The following is a 26,511-nucleotide window of genomic DNA, read 5'->3' as shown; positions in this document are numbered from 1 at the left end:
ATTTTTGCCATTTGCTGGAGCAACTCTTTTAATGAGTTTTCATGGGGAAACCCTTTTTCTCGGGGATTCTGCCCTGATTCTAAGCCTTTTTGAATGCGCTGCGTCATTGGTGTTGGTGTGGCGCAGGCATCCTCAGCACTTGGCCTTTATTATATGGCTAGGTGTCATCCTTTGGTGGCCACCAATTTGGGTTAATTGAATTTTCAGTCGAGCTACAGACTCTACATCTTTTGGATACTTCTCTGTGCCCAAGCAGCGCCATCTTCTACCTCTTTTGGGTCCTTCTTTTGGCCAAGAACCTCTGGAGTTCACTGCATTCACTAGAACTGAGCTGCTTTTGGGACTCTGCGTCCTGCGACAATCTGGCTGTCAACTAATTTCATTTACCTCCATCTTACTGGCGTGTGTCTGTGTGTGTTTCCTTGGCGTTGGGCCATGCCATCTTGGCCGGATTAGGCCATATACGACATGTGGGACCGTTTTTCGGTTATATATGGCCCCTGATGGCCAAGCTGTTGAGGTTTTCCCTTTGCTGGTTTTTGATTTTATGTATTTTTGGAAAGCTTGAGAATCTCGGTTGTCATTCTACACGTATGAATCGCCTGACAGTTTCTTGGCCTGCAGGAAATCTTATTGCAGCATTTTGCTTAAGTGGTTTTTCCGGTTTGCCCTATTTTTGGCTTTCTATTTCTCTGTAACCACACCTGGTGTCGTATTCATATTGCGTTTTCTAATTGAAATACATTCAAACCATGCGTAAAACTTGTTGAACAAAAACAACAGAAACACAGAAACGAGCGCCAAATACAACGAAAACTGTTTGCCCAAAAGGGTGCTCGTGTGTAAATGCGTGTGTGTGTGTTTTTGTGTAATTGTTTTGGCCCACTTCTAAGCGCATTAGAGCCGTACCAAAAAAAATTCTGTTAAACTGCAGCGAAATTGAAACAAATGGCCAACATAGCGGCGGGGGCTTTAAAGAGGAGTACGAGGCGCTAAGCACACAAGTTTTGGTTGTGCGTTCCTGTTTCCAGGACACGTTTAGGCCACCTGGAGCGACGACCAGTTAGCTCATTTACATTCAAATGGAAATGAGGGAAAACGTCGCACATTTTCCTGTGACCGTGTGAAAACTTTTAATTTGCCCCGCACGAAACCGAGCGTCCGTCCGAGTAGACAGGTTGCCGTTTGGTTGGTTAAATGGGCAAACTATAATCACATTGAATGTCCTTTAATGAATTAATTTGAGTGCGACATTGGCAAATTGCAAGAGATAATAAATGGTATATGCATACATACATACATAGAGTATATCTGAACGGACATGGCGGAGAGCCAACGTCAAGTGTTTGTCTGCCCTAATGAATTTCTTTCACTAGCTTTTACGTTTCTTTTTTGGCGGAAATCAGCACGCAATCCGCATGGCAGACAGCCAACTGGAAGAGTGGTTCAAAATGAGAGATAGAGAGTGGAATAGAGAGAGAGAGAGAGAGAGAGAGAGAGAGAGAGAGCGAGAGATGGAAGGAGAAAGAGGGATGGGCAGAGGAACATATACAAAGACCGCATTTTAAGATTACAAAGTGTGTGACAAGTTTATGAGTTTTTGGCGGCGCTTTGGCTTAGTTTCTCAAGGAGCATAGGATGATATTTACTCTCCTCTATATATGTCATAAGCAGACGCCCCATTAATATACATATATCTGTCCTTTTCTTTCACTCACTGTATTTGCCTCTCTTTCTGTGTGTGTGTTTCTGTGGTTTACCGACCATTTTAATGAGTTCATTGAACTCGCTTGCGTGACTTTAATTATGCACCGCAAACAAACACTTAGCCAAGGCCTTGGCAGCACTAATTATGGCTAGAAAAGAAAACTCAGCCACAAGATCGGGCTGCTTAAAATATGCTCCAATTGTTGGGTTTCCTCTAGAGAATACTCCAGTTGTGGTGCTAAAGCATATCCCACCTCCACTCCTTAATGTATATCTCCATTTGTTGCTTTCACTTTTAAGCAATTTGAAAACCCATATTCTTCTTCAGTTGGACCCCATCCAATTGCAATTAAATAACTTTTAAAAGTAGCATTTGCCTTCACATTTGGCACATATCTCTTTTAACTTTGCTACCATAAACCATTCCTTCCAGTTTGAGGGAATCTCTTCCACACATAGGCCAAGTGTCACACACTCTAAATCCCGGCAAGTTTCACATTTAACCCTTTTATTTTCTTCATTTTTCGGGACTTCCCCTTGTCAGCCAGAAATGAATTTTTGGGCACAGCCCAGCAAAAAGGGAGAATGGGAGGAAGAATAAATGCAAACAAAGGCAAAAGTAAAGTAAAATTTAAGGGGAGAAAAAGGCCAAGCTGCCGTAGCTTGTGATATTTTTAAAGACTTCCTTTCTGTACCCAGAGAGAATTTCCATTGTTTTTCCCCAATTTTCGGTTTCATTCATTGTTCGGGTGGCAAGTTTTTCTAAGCGTAGCCCTGGCTGGTCCCTGATTTTGGCTATGGTGCTATTTCTGGGCCCTAGTACTTAGGCTCTTTTTGGGTCCTGGTTCTAGGGCTCTCTCTGTTCCTGGTTATAAAACTGTTTCTGGTCCTGGTTATGAGGCTGGGTTCTATAGCTGTTCCTTGGTCCTGGTGCCCGACTGTTGTTTATTGCGTAATTGTTGGAAAATGGCGCCCTCAACTTGGCATGATTTCGACTTTGGCTTTGCTGTGGCTGTTGCCTCTGCTTTGGCTCCTGCTCTGGCTCTACTTTCTGTTGACTGTTAGGTTAAATTAAGTTGTTTGCCTTCATGCTGTTTCCTCTAGATTTTTTGATCAGCTTTTCCCTAGATTGGTTTCTATTTGTGTTAATGCTTAGGATTGAAATTTTTATTCTATGAAAGTTTTTAATTAAAGGTTTTTATTTGCCCATGTTAATTTGTGTTTATTCCGAAAGCATCAGCAGCAGCAACGTCAGCAGGTTGCTGCCAACAATCCTGCGGGGACATCCGCTAATTAGGAACATTTAATGAAATCGTCAGCGACTTCCTCTTCGTCTCGTCCTCGAGTCGTGTCGTGTAAATTACTGACCACCAATGATTGGAGGGTGGAGAGTTAGGACTAACCAGATGGCTGATGGCCACGGCCCCGGCACATCAATCTATATAATTTTTTATGTGCAATTAGATGTCTGAAGGAAAGGGGCTTGGCACCTGCACAGACTGCATAAATCACGACTTGGACTCCATTAATTTGTGCCTTACCTTCGACCCTAATTTCGCTGAATGCCTGTAATTGGTTTCCGGAGAAAATAATTGATTGGCAAAGGAAGGGAAAACCGAGGCACCAGGCCACAGCAGCAGGATATGCAGTATCTAAATGGTTGACACCAAATAATTTGGAGGAACTCCAAACCGGAATCAAGGCAGCTATTTGGCTACTCAGGTGGTGGCTCATCGTTGAATCCTCATCTGCGAGTGAGTCGATAGAACCACAATCAATTCGAATAATGAATGCATTATGAATATATCATTAACTTTTTAATACTCATTCAAGTAAATTATGGACAAAGAATTATACAAAATTTTAAATGAGAATAAATTAAACACAAAAGTCAGTAATGTTCGTCAATTGTCCGACGCATTACGTATACGCCACCGGCACTTAGCCATCATTATGGCAGAAAATTCAACTCTCAACCACAACCACGAGAGCATAATTATGTCATGTTTCATATACACACACACACACACAGATGTAGTTGCATGGATTTTCCATTTTCCACCACACAATCGGGCATTTTACACATTTTCAACTGCAATATTCAATTAAATTAGAACTTTTAGTCGTTTTCTGATCTGCGTTTTGTTTTTTCTCTGATTAGTTGGCTAATTAATCGCTTCTAATTAGCCAACAAAATGTGCTCTAGATAATGCTGTTTTTGGGGTTTTATTTTTATCTTAAAGATACACCTAATTTTGTTGTTGTTTTTGGTTAGATTTTCTGTATCAACAAATGTTCGTATGCAAATATATAAATTTTCTAATTAAACCGCAATTGCAAATACACAACGAGGTACAACAAATGGCATCGTTTATCATTTCGCATAACAAATTCGTAATAAATTGTTGTATTGGTTTTGGTGGGGAGTGCCCCCGAGGCTGCTTTACAAATTGTTAGCCATAGAAGGGCGGGGCTTTATGTGTGGTGCATTAAATCATATTTGACAAGATAAATTAGCATGGGGGAGTGTTAGGGTGTCAGGGTGCTAACAAAAAAGTTTCAGCTTTCGCTCAAAAGACAAGAAGTAGTGGAATGTATAGATGCAACGTGCTATACAATGCACTTGTATATACATTCGTATATCTATATGTAAAGATTCAACCCATCTGCACCTTCCACACATTTAAAATGCCAACTGAGAGTCTATTAGAATATTTTTGCTTGTTTAAGCCTCTAGCAGAGAGTATAAGGGTTATCCTTGGAAGTTTGCACCGTAGAGAAAGAGAAGGAAAGGATGCACCGCCAAGGGTATCTGAAAATTCGGCTTTAAATTGTGGCGCTCCTTTCTGGCTTTTTTGTTTTGCATGCTCATACTCCTTGCCTTTGCGTTCTTCTGCTGTCTCCCCTTCGTGCTGCTTCTTTTGTCTGTTTACATCGTGATTTTATTTAAAAAAAATTTTGTTGTGCTTCCGTCCCAGTTTCCCCATTTTCCACACAAAATTTTCCACCTACCTCCGCTGTGCCCCTGTACCCGTGTACCCTCTTTTGGCCATCTTCTTCTGTTGACTGTTTACGCATTCGCACAACGCTCAACTATTCATGTGTCTCTCTCTCTCCGTCTGTCTTTGAATGTGTCCCCTCCTCTCGTTCTTTGCCTGTGTCTACGTCTGCTCTCCCCCCTCACTTCATGTGCCTGTGTGTTCTCGCTTTTTTTGCGTTTTCAATTCCATTCAGTTTTCCTTAATATGGCATTAAAGCAGATTGCAAGCACTGCTCCAGTGTGTGAGTGTGTATCTGTGTGAGGAGTAAACAAATGTGCTCGGAAATACAATGCGGTGCAAAAAATTAGATGCAGTTGGGTGTCGAATATGAAACGGATATTTGGGTCAACAAAGTGGCAAACAATATTCGTATGGCAGAGTCAACATTTTACTGGTGAAATGCAAGGCAAACAATATGATAGAACTGTTGAAAAAAGAAAGTTTGTTAGAAATATAAATCAATATTAAATATGCAAAATTGATTTGTTTCAAAGATACAATACTTTACAATGCGCTAAGATTGCAATATATAAGTAACTCTATCAGCTTTTTGTGTCAGTTTTACATTCAGTGGAAATGTATCTGAATATCATACATAATTATCAACTCCATTATTAATTCCCCATTCGCTTGGCAACAAATTATAGAATACACTAAAAAAGACCATAAATAACAAAAAAAAGTGAAAGCAATTCCCATAATCTACTGAATAATTGAGCATTTGTTTTAAGCATACAAAATTATTTTTCATAAATTATTTTCCCTTTTATTTTAGTGCTAAATAATTCTATATAATTAATTATTTTCATTTAAAATATAAAATGCTTCAATTAACCACAAAGGAAAACCCAAAAAGTATAATTTACAGAAGAATAAAAACCAAAAATGCAATTTACATATCGCCCAGCTTTCGCGAAAAAAATTTATAAAATTCCAATTCATTAAATGCGAAATAAACATTGTATATGATGATGTTTAACTCCCAAACATTACCGCCCCTTACATGCTTCATTTGTGTTTGCCCTCAAATACAAATAAAAATAAATATTAAAGCAAATAAAAACAGGCAGAGTCATATAAAATTTCAATGTTAAATGTAAAACGAGAAAAAATGCTTTGCCAGCTTATAAAAAATGTAATAAACGATTTTTCAGCCAATTCTCAGTTGAAGAGAAGATGGGGCAAAAGGAGGGAAGGTTAAAAGCCCCAAAGAAATAATTACGGTACATTTTCTCTAAAGGCAAAATGAAAATCCAGCGAAAAAATTAACATACAATTTTTGGGGGAAAGCCGCTTAGGTCAAATAAAATGCAGCCAACCTGAAATTGAGGGGCATCCCACCAAAGAGGAAAGCAGCCACGCCCATCGTTTCATTAGCATTCGGCTGGCATTTTTGATTTGAGTAACGAGTTTCTTTTCAGATTGCCCAGATTCGGGATTCGGATTTGCTTTTACGTTGGATGGGTCCTTAGTATGTGGGTAAAAGCATAAAATGCAAGACTTAAAAAGAGTTACGGGAGAAGGGTACAACGGAATTGATATAGAGGATGACTTTTAATCCTTTTTTAGGGAAGATCAGTTGAAGGGAAAAAGGATTATAATTTATTGATTTTGTGGAATATTATTAGAGAGAATCTTCGACAATTTCCCCTCCCATTTACCTTAGAAAAATCTAAAGAAAGAGCATCACAAATTCTGATTTCTCTCTTTGGCTTGTTCCCTTTTAATTTGCCACAAAAGCTGGGCATTAAACAAAAATGTTGTTTTCTGTGCTTTCGTCCTGGTTATTGCCTGGCTAAGTGGATGCCATTTTAAAGAGGTTCTGCTTCTGCCCTGCTGCCGGTGCGTTGAAGGGGACACCTTTTAATTGGACTCTTCTCCGCCTGCCGAATGGTATAATGGAGTGGCATAAATCTACTTAACACACCAACAGATTGCAACGCAAAACAACAATGCCATCACACTCAAGTTCCCAGTTATGCACAGCACTCACAAGCCCAAGGGCCTTGTGTTGGGCCATGGGGCATTGTCTTTTTCTGTTCTATCCCGGAACAAGAGATTTGATTAACATTTTGTCAAAGCCCCTGTTCTGGCACCGAGAACAATGGCAAACAATGATGAGGGGAACACAATGTGGCATTGATTTGTGCATTTCTGTTGTATAAGTCCTAATGTGTGGATGGATTGAATGAGCAGAAGCCTCGTGTCTAATGATTACACAAACATGATGTTACGTTGAAAATCGAGTGGGGTCTGAAAGTGTCTCAAGACAATCCTGATTGAGTCTTGGGACCAGTGAAGCGTAGCATATGTAACTGTGTTATGTCTCCATCACGGGATTCTGTGGAAAAGTGGTTAAAGCACGGCCTACTGTTGCACACACACACACACACACAGGCGGAGGCAAAGGCAGCCATGCTAAATTTTTGTAGATTGAAAGCATAGTTAAAGCCACAAGCCGGAAGTTGTAAAGGCAGTGGAAAGCAAATGTTTCACTTGGCCTTTTGACAGCCTCTCGTAAAGCGCTCCAACTTGAGTACCGAAAATTACAGCAAAAACAACAATAACAAAAAACAAGAGTGTGTCCTTGCCAAGAACTTTTTGTTTTCCCAACGCAGCAGCATGGGTATAGGCCCTGTATATATACACATAGGGATATCTGTGTATATGTGCTAGAGTTTCAGAGAATGTGTCTGTCGGTGTGTAGATTTATGTGCTGTATGTGACAAGTTGAAAAGTTTGCGACAGCACGCGGCAGCACGCGGCAGGGCACGAGGCAAAGCTTAAGTTTAGCTAAGAAGTTGCCATACTTTGTCTACTTTGTAGTGAAAACATAGTCTGAAAACGAAATTAGGATGAATTTGGAGAAGACATTCAGTTGGTTAATTTAAAGAGATGGCCTTGAGATGGCGAAAGCCTTGGCGGTTACAGGAAGTGAATGTGGGTTAATGGATAATCCTTAAGGGTAATAGATGGAGGACATTCGTGAAGTGGTTTCATTTTGAGTCAATTTTCTGCTGAAGGTTGCCTAAAGGTTGTCGAATTTTCCTTCAGAAGATTTCTATTTTAATTCATCAGCAAAAATGGCCATAAAACTGTCTAATCAGTATTAAATTCGCTCTAAATATAATTTGAATATAATAATATAAATATAAAACTTGGAAATTCCACATTGATTTGTGCCGAATGGGCACCTTGAAGGACTCTTAATCAACGCAATATTCACACATGGCTCTGACCCAACTCAAACTCATTCAGAGAGTCGAATATTAACTGCCAAGTGGCATGCAAATCGGTAGACATTCATCCACCTAAAAGTATTCTATTAACCTTTTCATGCGAATGATTACAGTTCCACTCAGACTGCCTTTGTTTGTGTTTTGTTATATTCTTGGAAGTTTGTCGACTAACCCCCGTACACAAGGGCCTGTCATTTATTTATTTGTTGAAAAATTTGTCTGTCTGACTTTTGTGTGACTTTGTCGCTTCAATTTGCGCGTGTCGCATGGCTGTCCCTGGCTTTTGTTCCTTCTCTAAGCTTTATTTATTTTATTTCATTCTTTTTCTCAAGTGGATGGATGCTGCTCTGCTGCTGCTGCTGTTTGGAGGGGTTATAGTCATTGTTATAACAAGCAGGTTGATTTGGCTAACAAGCAGAAGATGAAAGGGAGCAAAGTGTCAGAATCCACTGCAATTTATGAGCTCAAAGTGGAGGAGCAAGCAGAGTTATGTTGCTACTATTTAAATGCCAGAAATAACTCAGGAAGGGAGGTGGGGAGATCTTGGTCTCTCCACAGTTAAGTGCTTAACTGACTTTCCCTATTCTCTCTCACTTTACCACCATCAAATCCCTGCTGTGCGACATGGCGTATGCGTAACAATTACAAAAAGCATACTCACCAACACCAACACTGTCCCTGTCCTGATGTATGTATGTGAGTGCTTCTCTCCAGACACCGCACTGCCTGCTGATGGGGTAAGCCGCTTTGATGGCTGTCGACGGGGTCGAAAAGGCTTGTCTGGCCTAGGAGATTTAGCCTGTTTGAGGTCCTTTGCCTGTCTGCGACACGCGCACACTTCACTTTAACACACACGCACGCACAGTTCGAAGAAATGGAAGGCGGACTCGGACTCGCACGCACTTTCGGACAGCAGCAGGAAATCCTTTCTGTTGAAGGCAATTAAAACGCTTCAACCGCTTGACTTTCTTCGTGTATCAAATGGTATTTCCAGCAAAAGCGTTTGGTAATTGTAGACAGGACACGCTCTCTCTTCGAGTCTCATATATCCTTCAGCCTCAGCGCCTCAGCACAAATTTCACTGAAAAATGTAAACGGCTTTTGGGTTTTTGGGGCTAAGATTTTCGTGGAGGAATTGCCGAAACGTCTCAGAAATATTCGGCAATTAAGCTCAGTGCGTATGAGTGATACGGGTGGCGGCCCCGGCTATGTATGGCGATGGCGGAATTGGAATCGGAATGCCTTACGAGTACGTCGTAATGTAAGCAGGCGTCAGCCGGCTGGCGTGTGTCATCTTTAATAGCAGCCATGGCGACGGCCATTTGAAGGGGACAGGGATAGGTATGCCCTTTCTGTTGTTGCGGTGTGTTGTGTGATCTGATCACGTATTAGCCGGGCCAACAGCCGGAGCACCGACACTCCCTGGCAAAGGAGACATTTTACAAATAAATGTTCTACTTTTAGACTGAAGGCAATGGCAAAGGAGAGGTCCTTTAATCTTGTGGCTCACTTTTAAGCTGCTTCAAAAATGCCTGTCACGTGAGATACATCAGAAAATATTTTAAAATCCTTTAGGGTTTGTGTGGGATATAAAGAGGGATCAACTTTCAATAGCCCCAGTACTTCCTGGATCGTATAAAAGTGAGTCCTGGAGATGTTGCATTTGCAACAGAGGTCGAAAAGTGAAGGATATGCTGCGCAACATGTGCTTGTAATATCCATATAAGGAAAGTTATCAAGCAATGAATACGACAGCTGCCTTTTATATCCCTAGAACTGTTGGTGAGCCGTTCCTCCAAAAAGCTTCCTCTGAAAATGTTGTGTTCTAATAGGGATCCTGTTAAAAATACATACAAATACTTTCAATATGTATCCATCATTCATGATTCCCTCTGTTTAAACGCTCATCAAGTGAGTTTGCCCTCAAATTGTGGCCAACATTGTTGGCATTTCATTGGCCAAGACCAAGTCAGCAACAGCCGCCGCAGCACCAGTAGCATCAACCGAGGCTCATTAACACACATCCCGTCCGACTGAAGCTATTGATATGCTTGGAACGCCATGACTTTCCGACCATATCCCCCCCACCCAACACAAGCACACACTCACATCAGAGCACACAATTACCAAGAGCTGATGCCTCCAGTACCGCTTGCCGCCTAAGCGGTTCATTCATAAAAATCCTACGTTTCGAGCAATGTTAAAGCTTTAAGGACACACCACACACTTGGGGCAGCAGCAGTTTGTAATGTAGACTTCTTGCACCATTCGCTCGCGTTTTGAGGGGAAACACACAGTTCACATATCCCACGTTTTCCGGGACAGCACAATCCGTGTTGCCTACTTTCCGGGCCAGCACAAAAGTCCGAAATACGCGCGCGACTTTCGCAGGAGGCGAGTGCAAAGGATGTGATGTGTTGTGCTGTGCGGAGACACAACCAAACGCTTCGGGATTTGCACGGGAACTGAAACTGAAATCGAAACGAGTCTGATTGGGTCGCAGCAGCCTTCAAAGCCGGAGACAGAGCCAACATTACTTCGTCTGTGTCGGCAACGAAAGTGAAACGTAACGCATACGTGACCCCCTGCCCCACTTGGTCGTAACGAAAGCTTTGCTCTTCCCTTCTCAGAGAGCTTTCAGAGAGAGAGCGGCAAAGGCACGGAACAGCTGACTTTTGTTATTGCCGGGCGGCCTAACCATTAGTATTCTCGTTGTTGTTGTTATACTTTGGCTCTGAAATTTTGTTTATGCAAAGTTTTCTTAGGGGATTATTAAGTAATTGATTGCATTTACGATTTTGACTGTTGTTGACATAGCCAAGGTCACACTCAATGGAGTTTTTGGGCCCAAAATATATATCAATGGCTTAAGCCAGCCTAGGCCCAGTGTCCTCTCGCCAATGTCTTTTGTGGTTGGCCAATAGAGCTTAAAATAGACAAGTTAATGAAAGACAGACTTGTGAAAGAAATTAATCGCCTTAAGTAGATATCATTGTTGCAAAAACTTTAAATTCCTGAGCAATTCAGGCAGTAAAACCTTCTTAAAACTCCTCTGTATGGCTTATAAGTGGCTGACACCCCAACAATTAGCCCACTTAAAGCTTTCTAAGCACACGTGCCACCCAGTACTCACTCTCTCCAGCCACAAGCCAATTTATGAATGAAGAGGCCGTACTTATATGTATATATGTACATGTATAGGTATAAAGCTATACAGACGTCTTCCTTCCTTCTCGTTTGGTTTTCGCTCTTGAGCTGCTGGGGCTGCCATTATGTTGATAATTTGATTCGCATTGTCGGTGGTTTTCCGGGGCTTTGTTCGCATCGTGAATGCCATTATATTCTACTTATTTTGTGGCGGGTGCCTTCGTCGATTCTTTGCATTTAATGGGAATTTAATTATGTGTGCGTATGTACATATTTATTCATGTTCCTTTTGTGACTGGGCCATTTATTTCAGCCAGTCAAAATCGTTGACTAAAAATATGCCCCTTAAGATTATTTGGCCCATTTAGTCATTAATAATGAAAGCATTTTAATTACTTGAGCAGCTTAGCACACACTTCAGTCTTTGCATGAGAGGATGGACAAGGAATGTGATAAATATAGGAGACAGGGCAATCAGATTTCAGGTCTTGTGTATGTTATCCAATTATCTTGTTAACTTTTGACTGGGGCTTTAAATTCTGTTGTTCAGAAGAGTATTATAGCAAGAAAATGTAAATAAAAGTATTTTACAGAATTTGAAAAGCATAAAAGAGATTCACAAATTTTCTTGACAAGGGGCAATACATCAAGCGGAAAGAAGCAAAGATTCGTTAAAGAGAAGAATAAAGTCTGCTTGGGTTAGTGGTCTCTTCAATATAAAATGTACAAATAATATCTCTTGTTAGTGCTATTTGAATTAAAACGTATATCCTACGCATATCCTGGACAGCTTTTAGAAGAGCTTGATAGCTGAAACACGAAAGTTGGACACGAACCAGTGAAAATTTCAAAACAAACTTTAGCAGCTTTCTAAAATAAGCTTTTAGCTGGTCAAATTTATAGCAAGAAAATTTTATAGCAGTGTGAGTAAGCTCAATGTTAAGCTTTGGCCAGAATCTTTACGATTAGCTTTATTTTAAGGTCCTAAACCTAACCACAAGCGTATAATAACTGGACCTTAAGCATTCAAACTTCATTCTGCCACACCAGACCTCAGACAAACCGAACTCACATCTCTTACTGTACCACAACCAACCAAAAATAACCAAGAAAGAACCTGACTTGCGACAACCACAACCAAACCTCACCAAACCCCAGCACTAGCCCACCAAATCCTCAATTATTAAACAAAATCCAATACCTTAACCAGTGGAAGCTCTGTCTAGCCTGAAAGGAAAGGGTTTTCCTGCTTTCACCATTCTATACCTAAGAATGCTTCCAAATACCACCATTTCCGCCTCCCCCTCACAGAATTTTATTGCCTAACTTTTAGGCACGAAGCCTTATAGCTGCCAACTGACCTTTTGGCAGGAGTGTGCCCCTGCCCCCAACGACCTCAACAATGCCCGACCCGAAAGTTTACACAGGTCAAAGAAAATATTTTGGATGAGTCCCATAACAATATGACAAGTTCCTCAGGGGGCGTGTGGCAAATATTACCCATACACATTGTTTGCTTTTTGGCTTTGGCGAGCAATAAAACAGAGAAATTAAATTTCTATAAGTAGGAAACAAAACACACAGCCACCAAAAAAAAGAGTTAACAGAAAATGGGAAAAGAACCCGAACGGAAACCGCAAAACCGCAAACTTTTGCAGCCCGATCGACGAAGGTAAAAACGTATGAAAATCGCTTTAATTTTCCAGCTGCGGCTGACCAAAAGCCACACAGGGAGAGGGTGAGAGCGGGGAAGGTAGCCATCTGCTTGATTACATTTTCCCCTGATTCATTTTCCGACCAGTGTCTGCGGTTCGCTCCGATTTTGCCAAAGATTCGCTTAAATAAATTGGAAACTGTTTATGGCGCTGGAAAAAAAAACTAATTAAATTGGCCAACCATTTGCCTACCGCTGAAAACTTGGCACACAAACTTGGCTTAGTTTTCAACACCTGCGAACATGTTTACACTTCCCGGAAGGCCCCCGACTCCGACCCCGACTCCGAATCCGACCCGAAATTCGATTCGGGTAAAAGTTTTGGTCAGACTGTTATGTGCCTTTGCATGCCAGGCACATAACTCATTTCCAGCTTCCTGCTGGCTTTCCCCCTTTTCGGGGAAATATACATATTTGTTCAAAACTGAACAAGTCAACTTTGTTAATATATAAGATATATATGTAGACTATAGGGAAAGTTTCAATGTTTCCTCTTGTTAGCTTTCAAGCAACTTCTTATCTGAGCGAGCTTTAATATTGCGTGGGTGGGCTGTGCCCTCCATCCACCTGCTGCCGTTCGCCTCACCTTGACCAATTTATTTGCACTGGCTTTATTATTGGCAAACTTTTGAAATGACTTTCGCCTACCCATCAGGGGGATTCAGCCTCAATGCATTTATGAATATTTTCAAGGGGATAAATAATGAATCTTTGCTTAATTTCAAAAGCCAAAGTTGCTGTTTGTCGGAATGATGAGAAAGCCATGGCATGAGTCAGTCCCTCAGAAATCCAGCTCATTCAATTAACGCGACCATTTGGATTCAATAAATTTCGAGGAGAACACTTAATGGTCATGAAAATGAGGTATAGCAGACTTGTGATGAAGAAGGCAATGGAGATGATGGAATACAAAGTCATGTCATAGAGTTACTTATTCTTCCCCTGTCCATATCTTTTCATTAATAGAGCATCCCAAAGTCTATAATTCTTGCCTACACTATTCCCCTTGGACATCAACTCTTTTTTATGACCATCCATTAAGGATATATTAAAATCAACATTGTGGAATTTTTATGGCCCTCCCTCAAAGTGGGCTTAACAATGAGTGTGCTGGAATAGGCCTGGTCCAGGCAGTTGACAAATAATATGAGGACCAAACGACTAGACAGCGGTCAGTGTTTAATGTCAGCGCCTACATGTCGTATACGTAATTGCGCATACGCCATGTTGTCCAGGGACGATAACAAAGGGTTCTTACCACTTGTGTCGCCCAAAAATAGGCAGCGGGGGCGAAATTCCTATACGCTGTCATAATTTACTACCTCCGAGCCAGCTGCAACTGTAAAAGCCATAAAAATGAGGCATGAAAATCATTTAAGGCAGCAACTTAGCGACATTGTCTTGGCAATCCAAGAAGCCAAATAAGAGTACAATTTCCAAGAAAATTCCTTTGTTAACTCAGCTTTATTTTATTTGTGTTTTCAATCGAAACTTTTAAAGGTAAATACAAGTCCCAAAGAAATCTAAAAGAACAACCGAAATTAATTGTGAACTTAGTATAAATTTAAATTAATATTGTCTTTAATTTCAAGGCACTCGGCATTCTACATCATTAAATTCCATGTAAATTTAAGCGATGGATAAAGGCTTACCTAACAGTTTCTTCTAGAATAAACGATTAACTAAAAGCTTTTCCTATTACTTTTCACTTATATAATGATTAAGTGCCACATGACATTAATAATAAAACAATCTCCATTTAATCGGAAATGTTGAGGCATTCAGACAAGCCGTAAGTGCGGTTCCATTCATAAATATCAAATGCGAGTTGTGGAGGGAAAAAGAAAACTGCCAATGAACTAAGGAAACAAATTTCCCGACTTTGTGATACACCAGTATTTAAGAGAGTCCTGAAGCAAAGAGAGTGAGTCCTGCAAGAGAAAATTACCCAGAAGTTTCTTCAGAAAATGTCTCAAGTCCTTTAATGTTCTATGGCCACAAGTAGCAATAAAGTTGTTTAAAGAAATATATTGGTTCAGCTTGTGATAAAAAACGTAATCTTCCTTAAAAATCTTTACACAAAAACTTTCTAAATATTTTATTTTATATTAGTTTTAATTTGTTTTTATATATTTTTTACAGCTTTTCAAAAGAAACTTTTTCTTTAAGGAAGACAGTAAATGGAGAGCATGAGGAATATAATGACTGTAAATTTGCTAAGGGTTTTCCTTTCATATAACGATACCTAGTCCCATGGGTCTTACCATCCAATTAGCTGACAATCAACATATTTCTATTCATAACATTATCATCTGTTTTGGTGGAGAGCAGAAATCGCACACTAAACATAACAATAAACATAATTTGCAGGGCACTTGCCCCCCGCCACCCTAATTCCCCATCTCATAATAATTGAGATATACTTTTGGACAGCATCCGAATCCCAAACGGAATTCAATTGATAGGCTTGTCAAATTGGCCGACGATTATAATTTGCCATGCGCCCGGAGAATCCGAATCAGCTACGAATCAACTATAGAGCCAGACGAAGGGATCAATGGGAACAGCAAGGTCAGGTCAAAGTTTTTCCTTTGTATCGCATTTGCAGTTTATATTTTTTCTTTTCTTTCTTCTCACAGCTCTTCTGATAAGCCATAGCCATAAAGGACTCATAAAACAGTTCGATATAAGTGCGAATGGCGCCCGTCAAGAGTCATAGAGTGTCCTTGACATTGATGTGTTTGGGAGATGGAGAGGACGATGGTCGAGAACTGGAACTTGGCCGTAGTCGTCTGCCCCCCAATCATACAAGTAATTGCTTCCGGTGCCATGTTTATCAAGTCAAAGTCAAAGTCAAATGTGCAGCGGAACAAACGTTTGAATGTCTGCATAAAGTACCTTTCACATTCATGTTTTCAGAGTTTTTAAATCTACATTTTATGTGCAATGAAAACGGGGGTACTTTTATTTTGTCAAATAACAACTCGCTAGAGTTGAATTTAAGCAAAAACAGTATGCTTTTTGGGGGGAATAAAAATATGTAATTTTATTTGGGTGCATGAAAAGATTTTTTCTGATCTATGAATAGAAATATCATAGAGAAAGACATATATGTTATTCCTTTAATATTAGCTAGAGGGCATGAATGTTGATAAGTAGATAAATATTCTCTTTCCTAATTTCCTTGTGGCTAACACATAAAAGAAAACCATACTTTTCCCCACATGAAATGCCTGAAACTGTATCGACTTTATCTTAAAGGGTATTTACATATCGTTGATATAACCTACAGACTTTCTGTTAGTCGTGTTTTTCTTCCGTTTGCCATGAAAATAAATGCGCAACAATTTCTTTGTAGATTTTTTACCATTTTCCATGCATATATCAGGATGCTATTGAACGGCCATGAGGCCAGAGGGTCTTGGCAATTGCCTGGAACCAAACCCACAGACAGACCTTGCAAAACGAGCAGCAACATCGTGCAAGTGAAATTCTCATTTGGCCATAAAGTTTTCACTGTCACTTGGCTGATTGCATTTATAACAATTTTTTGCTATTAAAATTTTCGTTGGCTTATTTCCAATTGCCGGACATATTTTCATTTTCGGAGACTTTCATTATGCCAATGCCAAGCCAAGCCATGGCAAGGACAAGGCACACAAAAACTTGTCGACAATCCCAGAGACACATACTCGTAGTCGTAGTCACAGTTTAGCTGCAAAGTTTTTGCCCGTCAGCACAAAAAGAAAAGTCTTTGATTTCGAAGGGATTTCCATAGCTTTTAGTTGAATTGAAATGCCTCCAAGCGGGGGATCAGGCATCAGCTGAGCCTGAGATACGACTATGACAATGAGTACAGAACTGAGAGTGGAATCAAGATTGGGGAGAACTGTTGGAGAAAAGGTCAGCATAATTAATGTTGATGGCCATTGACCGACTTAGACAGGGTGTTATATGAATGGTTTGCATTCAATTTCGGGTACTGGCATTAATTTGTCATCAGTACCAATCTTTTCAGGTGGTTCAGACACGTGCCAGAAAGAGGTCCTTGCCCGAATAATTGCTCGCATAATTAATTACGTTCATTTGTGTTTCCTGATTTGTGTACGCTCTGCTCTGGGTATCCATCATTAATATCCTTTCATATTGATTCCCTTAACGGAAATACTTCCCCGTTCTCCAATAGTTCTACTCTAGGGACCTTTTTATACTTTTTTCTGCACGTTTTTGTTGCTATATTTTCCTATTGCTGACAGCGATGCGTATGCGTAACGCTTAATTGAATTGTTCATTGACATTTTGCTTTGTCGCAGCCGATGTCATTGCCGATGCGGGGGCAACCCGTTTACATTGTCAACTTTTAATTGAATTATGTAATTGCATGGTGCACAAAGTTCCCTGCTGAAAAGCGATGCATACACTGCCGGGGGTGAAAAACTTTCTGCCACCCTGCAACTCTCTAAATGGAAAAATTCCAAATTAAAATGCATAGCAATGCGAGTAGGGGGAGGTTTGGAAAAAGTTTTGAAACTGTTTTTGATATGCTGTGAAATGTTAAAATAATGGAAAATGTCTGTGCCACGCCCACGTGATGCATATACTCAATGGCATCGATAGGTGGTGAATGAGTGCTGCTGATGGGGCGAAATAAAAGATCAATAGAAAAGAGTTTTCTAATGGAAAATGGTTTGAAATGGTAGTAGAGCTTGTTCTTGGAGAGTTCATGTTGGATCCAGACTATAGTTGGTTCTAGAATATCTATCTTAATAGTAGGCATAACTTATAGTCTTACCATTCCATTTTTAATTCGGACTATGTACACTTTAGCGACTTTCATAATGATGCCAGATTACCAAAACGCTAAGGAAATAAGCCTCAACACAGCTGTTGAATGTTTTTATATTATTTATGGACATAATAACTACCCTCTCTCGACCCCTCCACCCACTTGAACACGTTAAGAGCTCTCAATATGGGTTGTCCAGGTGTCACTTCTGTTTGATTAGGTATATATAGACATGCAATAATGCCAGCCCCCAACTTGAGAATTATTTATGGCATCGACAAACCACTTGATGGCACCTTTCGACTCCTGGCCACGCCCGCAACAACAATCCAGTGGGTGGGATGCAAAAGAGGGTCATCAGAGGGCATGCAGGCAGGCTGTTAGGGCATTTGGCCATTCATTACTCATATCAATTGGTCCGAAGGCTGGACCATTGGCACACACTCTCGTCTGAGCTAATTGGCTAATATTAATATGGATTTTTACAGCCCTAGCAGGGGGGTCTACGTACCTATAGATGGTATGTATGGGATTCTAACTATAGGTAGAATTTAAGCGTGTGTGCCGCTAGCTATATGTGGAGTGAGTGAATCTCCCTTCTATATCAACAAATGTGTGTATGTATGCCCCTCTATCTATGTCTACATAGATGCTGTGCCTTTGCTCTGGCATTTTGATGATTGCGTGTTAATTAAGCGTTTGCACGCACAGTTGCACACCCCTGAGAGAGGGGTTTGGTTTTATAGGAGAGGGTTTTTGGGGTATGGGGGTATGGAGTGCCCAGGCAAATGTGGGACATAAATTTATCCTCCTCCGTTAGTGCAGATTTATGGCAGAGCAGCTGCCACAAGTGTCTGTCCTATCCGGTCCCAAGCGTCGTCCTACACTTCGCCACTTTCGCACCTCTGCAACGAAAAAAAAAGAAACTTTCACCCAAGTGGCATACTCGTATATGTGTGTGTGAGTGTGTTTTGGTGTGGGTGTGCACTACTACACGCATACGTAAGCACAAGTGACAGGTAATTTGTGCATAAAAGCGTGTATATGGCGGAGGCATGAGACAGTAGGAGGCACAGAACGAGGCATCCCTCACACCCACACATACATTATTCATTTCATTGCCAACTTTTTCTGCTCCCCACTAGCTACCAGCTGTTATTTGTGTGTGGGTGCGTGTGTTTTTGCACCCTTGGCAATTTTTGCAGTTGTCCTTCAATGGGTTTCTGCCACCCAGCCCACTACTTTTTTGTGCACTTTTCAACAGATTTCCACATGACAGTTGCGACACTAGCCTGACGGTTTATGTGCCCATACTCGGTTAGCCCATAGACGCTCTTCGATGTTCTGTCCTGGCTTATTATCTCTCTGTCACAGTTTTGTATACATTAATAGAGGGTACAATGAATATGCAGTGGAGTTGGCACGCTAAGGGCGAGGGATATTTGAGAAATATAATGCATTTATTGTATGTAAAACATTGTGGGAGCATCTAGATCTTTGTCTTTCTCTTTCTTCTTCTATACATGTTTTTCCTCTTGGTTTGATATCCCATTTGTCGGAAAAAGTTTATTTTAAAATATAGATTGGTCTTGGCCTGGACACACTGTACCTTTTGGCAATTCTAAGCTGATTTGTCTGCACACAAACAATGTCGGACGACTAAACTAATTATGCAGAGAGCACAAAGTTATTGTGGACAAAGGCAAATTCAATTATTTGTGCAAAATTTACACAAAATTCAATCAATTCAATTCGGAAGGCTGAAGTGCCCTCAGGAGAGTAGTACTCTGTCAACAAAAATTATCGTATGCAATAATGCCTAACGAACTTACAAACTACCACACAAACACACAGATACCAACAACACAGACATCCAAAAAGAGAGTGGAGCCAAAAGGCAAAAGGTATTGACAGGCTGAGAGATTACCTGGAATTCCGCCTTTTAAAACAAAAAGCAAAGGGGAAATTGAAAGAGTTTTGCCCAAATAAAACAACGAAAGATTCCTTTTTGTTGATTAGCTGCTTTTCCCCAATTCATTTCTTAGGAAAGACTCAATTCATTTTACTCTAATCTGCAGCATACTCTTCAAATATTGTTGAATTATTCTTCTTGGAATTCTGAAACCAAATAAAACCACAGCATCACCTTATTTTATGAACTTACAACGTCAATTTGTCGATTATTTATTGCTTGGCAAAATAAAGTTCCTAAAGGCACGTGTAGTGTCAACAGAACAGAATTTGTGTGGTTCTCTGGATAAATGGCCATTGGCCATGGTTTAGACCGAGTCTCAACAAGTCAAAAACTTATGCAAATCCTTTTGGACGTAACAACCAATGTGTGTGGACACTTGCAACAGGCATGCCTCTGGGGGCAACATGTGGCAGCTGTTGAAACTAACACTTGTGGACGGATTGTTGTTGCAATAAGGGAAATCTATTTGGCATGAAAATACATATATTTCAGGCTTGAAGTTAAATAAATTAAATTGAAAATTCCTTACCTTTTTGTGCGTTAATTACACCCCAAGCCTTGTACTCGTATAAGACATTTAAGTCTTCCTTTTTTGGCACATTAAAATGGCATTAAAATATTAGCAGAGCCTCAAACGATTAAGTGCCACGGAACGGTTGAAAGTTTAATAAATTTATGCTTAATAAACAAATTTAGCCTCACGCCTCCGCGCAGACTATATCCTGTACCCTGAGGGCAACAAGTTATCCTCTTAATTGGCTAAGCCGGGACCCATGTTTGTGTGGCCCCCAATACGAAGGGTACTGGCGATTCAATTACAGGCCAAATTGCGGCTCCTTTGTGCGTGTGTATGTGCGGGGGCTTTACTTAATTGCATTGATGCTCTTCCGTTGCAGACTGCGTATGCGTAATAATAAGCTGCATTATCAGCCACTAACAGCTTGTTACAGGCAGCCAAGCAGCAGCAGGAGCAAAAGCAAAATAGAACAAGACCTGTAGGCTATACAATTATTGCGTATACACAGCATGTACAGGAAAAGCCTTCAAGTGTATAAATAACTTACAATTATGGCCAGTTTCCCGTCCTTCGCTCAACCTCTCTGCCGTCGAAATTATGTAAGCCCCTGCGGTCGCTACAATTTTCCGAGCCACTTTTGCACCCATTTTAGTAGCTAATAAACTTTTGTGTGCTCTTCCCAAGCACTCGACCTTCCCCGCACAGGTGCGTGTCTCGTTTTGGCTGAAATCCGTTTTTGTAAATGTCGACACTCGTAATTTGCAATTTGCAACCATTTTTCCGAAACGTTGCAAAATTGCATTTCCCTACACACACATCCTAAAACTCGTAAATCTTGTGGCTAATGTGTGCATGTGATTTTCCCATTCGAAGGAGAGAGCCTCTCTCTGCCTTTTGGTGGTTTTATTTATGCAGTTTGTCGACAAAGTTTTTAAGTGCATGTCAATGTTTATTGCGGTAAGATGTGGCCACCCAATTCTATGGGAGAGTGTGTGAACGAGTTGTAGCATCCCTGGAGAAGAGTGTCCTTCCTCCCTGTCGTAGAGAGTGTTCGACTGTAAACGAGTAAGTAAATCTGTTACGTGCCTAGTCTGGCTGCATTTTGGTTTTCCAAACTTTGGTTGTGTTGATTTTCTGGTCAGTCGGGGGTAGAAATTTTAGGAAAATCGCCCGCCCACACATAAAGTTTCTCAAACCCAAAGAGCAACTGGGAGCAAAGACCCATTAAATCAATTCCCCAAAAAACAACTAGAAACCCCTCTTAGTCTGGACACGGATCACGTATCTCTGGCAGTGTCCGAGGCAGCCTAATCCTGTTCGGTAAGTCCCAATCCTCATGCAAATGTAAAATTTCTTTGCTTTTGTCATTTGCCTAAAAGGTAACTGCTGTACCAGGTCACTCAATTTCAAATTTGCTGACCAGAGAATGCTACCAATTGTGTCCATAGCCGGGGCTATGTGCTCGGCATCCCCAAGAAGACCGACTATTGTCCATTGTTTGGCTTTTGTTCCGTTCCGTTTCGAGAGGTTTATCTTTGGCCAACAGAGGAGTTTCCTTTTAATTGTGTTGGGTAAATTGTCCAAAACTAAAATGTAAACTGAAGTTTTGCTGTTGGGTCAGCATTTCCAAGGGAAAAGGTATTGGTGTCATTTGTAGTCCCCTTTTTTTTCTCAGTGTAGGATTAGTTTCCTGTGAAAACAATTAACCCATGCACAAATTGGTAAATATTTCCCTTTCGCACCGGCTTAATCAAATGTTGACACACGAGAAAATACAAAAAATGGTATCTACTATAAGCTGTGCACATTTTTTTTCGACACGTTTCCGGTGTCCTGCAAATTGCACAACAATAAATATTTACATACTCATTAAACTTTTCACATTAAAATAATACAGAGACAGAGTGAAGGCTGGTGTGGAGAAGGGCTTAGTTATGTCCCAAACAAAACTAAAAAGGGAAAACTACACCCCGAATAAACAACAACAACAACATTCATGAGAAAAGCTTAAAACTTTTTCGATTTCTCGCGCTGCAGGAAAGTTGTTTGTGGCCAAAATGCCCCAACCTCAATCCTGGGGCCCAAGCCCAAGGATCCGGCACCCTGGACGTGTGGGCTCCAGCTCACGTGCAGTGAATTATAAGTTGGGTCTGGCTTTGGCTATCTTTCTGGGCCCAGCTCTATGCTTGGGTCTGGGTTTTGTGGTTCTCAAAATACAAGACAAATTGAAATGTCCAAGACAAAACATTCACTCAGCTAGCTTTAATTACAGTTGAGGTTGTTGTCAGTTCTATGTGGAATAGAACGAGTTGATTGTGGCCAAGCTTTAGATATTTCAAGACTGTTGCTCACAGATTGGGCGTTGCTTGCTATTGCTTTTGATATCTTTGTCATTTCATATTGCCATTGTAAAAACTTAAATCTATTTGTGTTTTAGACAACATTCATATAAAGTTAACGGAAGGTCAAAATTGTATTGTTTTTTTAGAGAATTTTCTTCTAAACCTCTTTCTTAACCACTTTGGTCTGCCTTTAAGCCTTATTCCACTGGAAGTAGGCTGCAAATAATATTTTAAGAAGAACATGTAGTCAGAAAAAACATTTTTATAATAATTTCCTCCTGTTCAGACTTCTTTTAGGATCTTTACAGTTCTCAAATTTTAGCTAGTTATTTTTCAAGAAACGTTAACTTTAATTCAAGCATAATCCAGCCTCAGTTCAAGCCAACTTACCGACGCCTCTACCGTGCAATCCGCAGACGCCTTAAAAGAAAATTCATAAATCATAATTTTGGCCCTGTCATGTTTTGCTCGTTGCGTGTTCCAGTCAAAATGGCTGCCAGTCTGAAGCAGCCGCAGCCGCCGGATCCGGAATAACTCTTCATCCTCCCTTCCAATTGACAACCTCACACCCACCCTTCAACACGCTTCGTACACCTTGGTGCATGAGTGATTTATGCAAATGAAATTGTTAACTTAAATCGTTTTGCCCCTCATTTGAGTGCATTACATTTTGTGTGCTCATTGATTTGCCCCCAAAATTTATGATGCTGACTGACTGTGACTGAGTCGCTGGTTTAAAGAGCTGGAAATTCTCCTGAATAATGGAATTGCCTGTTTTTCCGTTTCGCATGCATATTTAAAGTTTTAATTTGCTGTTTATACTGTTTATATGCCCCATGAACATGGGGCTAGACCATTGTTGTGTGTCTCCTAAGCCCCGTCATGAAACATTTAAAGCTCTTTCGGTTGTCTGTCGCTCTATGAATGAGTGGGTTGGTTGGTTGTGTGTGTGTGTGTGGCCTTGTTGAGGGTAGAATGTGGGATGACTGCTGTTTTTTCACCATATTTTTTCTGTACTTTGTGTGTGTGTGTGTTTGTTGGCCCACACAGCCTTCATCAAGTGCCAGCACGTTGATGGCCAGGCACAATTAAGTGCATTTTATGTATGCTGCAGTTGCTCAAGTATGCTAATGACCACAGACCAGACCCCACCTCAAGCCACATGTTTGTCTCTGTTTAAAGAGCTTTAAATTTTTCCATTTTCCTTTCATTTTCCAACTGACTACAAACTGTTTCCGGTATGAACCCAATCGAGCTGCATGAATGCTTCGAATGTGTTCGGCCACAAGACCACTCGAGCCCAACGAAGCATGAGTCCACGAGGACTCCGATAGGCTAGAGGAAATGGGGAAAAACTCACAGTTCCTTTCTTTAATTCTAAGCAAATAAATCGACTGATGGGCGCCTTAAAGTCTGCTAAATATTTTTCAGTTTTGATTTATTCTTTCTTCCATTCAGTCTCTATCATTTCCCTCCTTCCACTTGTCCTACATGTCGCCTGATTGGTTTTTCTAATTCCAAGCTTTTAGCCTAATGGTTTTTTAAATATCACAAAACAATTGTTTGTGGCCAGTCTTTGATACCATACCCCATGCCATTGCAATGCATTGTTGTAATTATAACAAAAGATCTGTGGATCAAATAGTATTGCATGAAATTGATTTCTTGGAAAGATGTTAAATTAAATGTAAAGTCGTTTTAATTTTGAAGCGGAACTTTTGTTTATTAATGGCTTTGGGAATGATTAGAAAAGTTTTGTGGTCAGTGAAGAATTTCAAAAGCGTTGTATAAAATTCAGAATAGGTTTTTTTCTGCCTGTGTATGTCAGGCGCTGCCACCTAGTCGGAACATGAACAATAATATTACTAAAACGTTCCACGCTTGAACCATGTGCATATCCAATCATTTTTCATCTCTCCACACAACCAATTAAACGTACAATACATTTTTGTTTAGGTTCTGCCTGTTTATAATTCAGAGGCGCCCCGCGGGACCACCTCTTTGTTACGTTTATTGCATTCCAATTCATTTTCGATCTCTGGCATTCGTTCATTGCTCGTTTCATTATATCACTCCGCTTGAATTAAGTTGCTTAATTGCAGTATGTTCAAACTGATTATGCAAATCCGCCAAATGCCAGGGAAGCAATCAATGCCCTGCTCCAATGTCTGTTTGTACCCGCAGGTGCCCGCACTTCATTGTCCACATGCCAGAGAGAGAGAGATTTTGTGCAAATGATTGCCAGCAGGCCCGAAAAACGATTTCCAACAGTTACCAAATACTACAAAAAATAGTGGAAATAATAGAAAACCCACAGCTAAAATGAGAAATTCTCCATAAGCGGAAGGAAATGTTCAAAATTGTTTTATTTTTCGAGAGCTGGTGTTGCTGTTGCAATCAACATGACATTGTCAATTAGAATTTAAATGAAAAGTGTTTCTGCCTCCCAGCGCTTGTCCTGGAATTGTGGGCAATTAAATTAAAAGTGTTTCGTGTTTTGCTACTGTTTCTATTTGACTTAATTAAATGAACAATTTATCAGGGAAGAGAGAGAGAGAAAGGCAGAGCGAGCTCTGTTGATGACTTCTTCCATTAAATATAAATGATTGACACTTGTGCGTTTGAATAATGAATTGTATTAAGAATTTGGCAGTCAATGATGAGAGTTGCCTTGAGAAATGTAAGCATTTCCTTTGCCATTTCCAGGGATTCTAAGCCTAAGCCTCAGTTTCCATTGCACTTTAGTTTAGATCCATCTCATATGCAACACAAACATGTCATTTCATTGCTCGTACTTACATTTATTCCTGCCAACAGTGTTCAATCAATAATCCCCTGCCAAGCCGCATCATGCATGTCAACTATCTCCATCTCCTTTCGTATTCCCTATATGGTCTCTCCTTCTGTCTTATTTTAGTTATATGTTTTTCTACAATTTAAATTACATTTGTCTCTCAGACAAGTTGCCAATGCGCCTGAATGCATGCTGCACATATTTCATGCCCAAACCGAAGAGAAATATCTTCAGAACAGTGGTAAAAATATCCAGAATTGTTAAGAAAAAATACCGCTTTATTTTACAACCATTTTATGCATGAAAAGATGTGCTTTTATTCCACTGTTTATACAATTTATAGTTGCAGATGTCGTCGCCATCGCTCAGAAATTTACATAAGTGGAGGTTTCTGTTGCTTTGATTTGGCCCCGAGTCCTGCGTTCTGCGTTCGGCCCTGTCACATGTGGCAGGCTGCCTGCCATGCAAAATTATGAAAATGAAGATGCAGACGGGGCGACAGGCAGAGAGACAGAGAGAGACTTTTTCCCCATACTAGTATATTCAGGAACTCCCTTCCGTTGTAATCGCTGGCATGCGTATGCAAATATTTGAAGGAATTTCGTTAATGGAATTTGACTGGCAACGCAACCAGGACATGATTTGATTGTGGGAAAGGATAGGGAAGGGAAGCCAAAGGGACAATGATGGCAAGATATGCGAAAGTAGATATATGGGGGCAAAACAGCAGATGTAAAACTTTGACAATGCATGACAGACAATAGCTGGTTGATGCCACACAATGCGTCAGGAGCCGCACAATGCAAGATGTCAATCAGGCAAGAGGATCCAGAGCTCAGTTCGGGTGGGGTGTCTATCAAAGGCAACTCTTATCATCTGTTTGTCCTCCCCCTAGGACGTCTTAAAGTCAACACGAAATTTAATTAATGCCAAGGCAAAATAAAAATGGAGAGCAGAATGAGGAACGGGAACGGTAGCCACGGTGGAGACTGCGCGGCGTCGTCACATGATGCCAGAGAAATAACACTCTGGCCCTGGCAGCTGTTACATGGACCTCCTCAACGAGGACACGTGCTAAATTCCCTAGAATTTTTTAAGCATTTAAAACAATAACGAGACACGAGAAGCTGCTCTGAAACAGGCAGCTCGACGAAGCCTCCGGCTATTAACGTTAGCCAGCCTCGTGCCAGGTAATAAATCTCAGCCTGTCAGCCAGCTGCCTCCAACAGCCGCAACAGCAACAACACCA

The 26,511-nt window shown here is 40.6% G+C and overlaps 1 protein-coding gene across 6 annotated transcripts in view; it reads right to left on the bottom strand.

Moving 5' to 3' along the window:
• The window catches only part of LOC111072286, a 61,464-nt gene extending 51,006 nt beyond the window's left edge, over window positions 1–10,458 (bottom strand). For 2 of the 6 annotated variants that reach the window (XM_022364081.2, XM_022364090.2), the window contains exons 1-2: window positions 10,115–10,458; window positions 8,649–9,068 (exon numbers count right to left, since the gene is read on the bottom strand). The gene's annotated coding sequence lies outside the window, so the exon portion shown is untranslated. Of the gene's footprint in view, window positions 1–8,648; window positions 9,103–9,841; window positions 9,904–10,114 lie in introns of those variants that run through there. The other 4 variants (XM_022364038.2, XM_022364047.2, XM_022364065.2 and 1 more) reach the window with 4 other exon arrangements.
• Window positions 10,459–26,511: the final 16,053 nt, after the last annotated feature.

The sequence above is a fragment of the Drosophila obscura genome, unplaced genomic scaffold (genome assembly GCF_018151105.1).
Source record: "Drosophila obscura isolate BZ-5 IFL unplaced genomic scaffold, ASM1815110v1 contig_4, whole genome shotgun sequence".
NCBI classification, from domain to species: Eukaryota; Metazoa; Arthropoda; class Insecta; order Diptera; family Drosophilidae; genus Drosophila; species Drosophila obscura.
This window is presented reverse-complemented; position numbering and strand designations above follow the sequence as displayed.